We start from the raw sequence: 2,959 nt of genomic DNA on the forward strand, positions 1-2,959 counted from the left end.
ACAATTAGGTATTAATTTAAGTTAGGTATTAATTAATACCTAATGAAATTAATTAGGTATTAATAAAGTTTCATGAGCACCTGTCTGTAACTGGCACTGTTGTAAATACTGGAATAGATTAAGCAGCAACAAAACCAATAAGGTCCCTGTTCCTGTTGCTAGTGGAGGGAACAAACCAGAAAAAAGTTTTATGAAAGGAAAGATAAGGGGCACCTGGGTAGCTCAGTCAGTTAAGCGTCTGCCTTCAGCTCAGGTTCATGATCCCCGGGGTCCTGGGATCGAGCTCCGAGACAAGTGGACTGGTCGGACTCCCTGCTCAGAGGGGAGTCTGCTTCTCCCTCTCCCTTTCCCCGCTACCCACCCCCCTGCCCTGCTCATGCTCTCTCTCAAATAAATAAAATCTTTAAAAAAAAAAAAAAAAGAGGAAAGATAATATAATATGCTCCATTAAGAAAATAAAAGGGTATTGGAATAAAGCATTTCTTTGGGGGAGAGAACAGGCAAAATTTTGGAGGTTGATCAGAGATGGCCTCACGGAGAAGGTATTCTCTGAACTAAGACCTGAATGGGAGTAAGTTAAGAGCAGTATTTGAGACCAAAGGGAATAACAGAGCAGAATCCTAAGGTGAGAGTTTGTTTAGAGACCAAAGAAAGGAATGGTAAAAGTGTGCTGCTTTGGTAAGTTTAAGTGCTATAGAAGCCATTGAGGGAAGGGAGTAACATGAATAGTAGCAGCAGAGAAAAAGTGGATGAACTGAAGATATATTTGGTGATTAGACCTGACCTGTATTGCTAATGAGTCGACATGAGTGAAGGAAAGGGAGGAATCAAGAGTGATTCCTAGGTTTGGGCATGATGTCGAGGCTAGCACTGTCCAATATAAATACAACACCAGCCACATAGGTAAGTTTATAGTAGCCACATTAAAAAAGTAAAAAGTTAATTCTAATGTTTATTTAACCCAACATAGCCAAAATAGTATCATTTTATATGTGATCAATAGTAAATGTTTTTAAATGTTTTACAGTCTTTTTCTCATTACCAAGTATGTGTTCAAAATCTGGTGTGTATTTTATACTGTGAGCATATCTCAGTACTTGATTCCATAAAATTTACAGTTGAAAAACCAGATTAACATACCCAGGTCATTCCAAACATACTTAAAAGTTTTGCAGTAATTGAATTATGTATCGGATTTGTTATTTAATTTTAAAGATTAAAATTTTAATTCCTGAACTAGTCACATTTTAAATGCTCAATAGCCACATGTGGCTAGCTGCTGCTATATTGGACAGTGCGGTCTAGTGGAAAATCAGACTAAAGTGTGGAACCAGCCTGGAAGGCCCTGGATACCATGTTAAAGGGTTGGGATTTTATCCTAGATACAAGGGAACAATAAATGATTTTTGAGCTAGGGAGTGACTCAAGGTTGTGCTTAAGGCTAGAAAAAGACCAGTAGGTGGCCAGCTGGTGGCTCAGGACCAAGAGCAACCCTTCAGTTCAGTCCCCACGTTCCAGGCTCTAACCTCAACCCTTCAGATTCAGAAGTGTGATTTTTTTTTTTTTTCAGTGCTTCAGAGCAGTGCCACCAAAGTATGGTCCACAGGCCAGTGCCAGTCTGCAAACCCTTTGTTACTGGTCCTAGAGAAGGCATTTATAGAAATTGAGTAAGAATTTAGAAGCTTGCAATTACTTAAGACAAATTTCATGTTTATGGATCTGTATTGTTGTATATGTCTTCTTTTTATTTTCCTTTACTAGTAATTCATATTTTATAGAAGTGTCTGTGATCTTTCACCAGCGATAATATTTTTTTTTTATGATGAGAGGTTTTGGGTTTGTTTTTTTTCACCCAGATATACAAACTATATATCCTCTAAGCCATTAAGGTCATCTTTTTTTCTCTTATGTTACTATTAAATAGTGCCTTTTTTCAAGCTGTCAGTGAAATCTCAGCCAACTCCTTTATTTACTTTTCACATCTGCACACTTCTGAATCACAGGTTTAAGCTCACTGACGTGATCACATGTCATTTGGCCCTTGTCCACATAGTTATGCTCTTCACTGTACTATGTTTGTTGTCTCCAGACCTGTTTGATTTATTGGATTTTCAGAGTGACTTCAAATGTTAGACATTTTTCTGTATGAATAGGATGATGAGGAGACCTTCCATCTGCACCACGTGCTCCTGAGCACACTCCAGGCCATCACTATCAGCCCCAGCACCTCCTGGTTGTCCAGGTTTAAATATAAGTTCACAAACTACATTACCCATATTTTTTTTCTTCTCATGGTCCCTCAGTTTGTCGTGCAACAGTTGTCTGATCTTCTACACTGCGCCACAGGTAATTTTTGAAGCACTGCTCTAGAGGCACTGAGGTGAAGGGAGTCACAAGGACCAAGTTCTCAGAAGATTACCTAAAACAAATGCTTTTTTTTTTTTTACTTTATAATATAGCAGCTAAGAGAGGAATGGACATCTACTCAGTTTCTCCCTTCAGACAGAAATGGAAGACTGCAAGGATATAACCAAATTTATAATAGCTATAATAGCTACCACTTATTAAATGTTCCTGTTTGCCAGCCACTGTGCAAAATCTATTATATATATTGTCTCAGTTAACCCTCACAGCAATGCTAAAAAATAGGTATTTTTAGCCCCATTTTTTTCAGCAAGTAAACAGAGGCCGGAATAAGCTAAATAACTTGCCTAACGTCATGAAGCTGATAAACATTAGATAGGATTCCAATACAGGTCTCATTCAAAAGTATTGTTTTTATCACTTTTTTTTTTTTTTGCCATTATATTCCCAGTAGCTAGCAAATTCCCTGGCACAATGGTTCTACTTTGTTTTAGAATACATGAAGTTGACTACATTACCTCCCAGAGGATTCATTAGGGAATTTGGGGCCAGAGTAAAGGGAGATGGTGGTATTCTAATGACCCAGGCAAATGTG

The sequence above is a fragment of the Phoca vitulina genome, unplaced genomic scaffold (assembly GCF_004348235.1).
Source record: "Phoca vitulina isolate PV1807 unplaced genomic scaffold, GSC_HSeal_1.0 scaffold20, whole genome shotgun sequence".
Classification (NCBI taxonomy): Eukaryota; Metazoa; Chordata; class Mammalia; order Carnivora; family Phocidae; genus Phoca; species Phoca vitulina.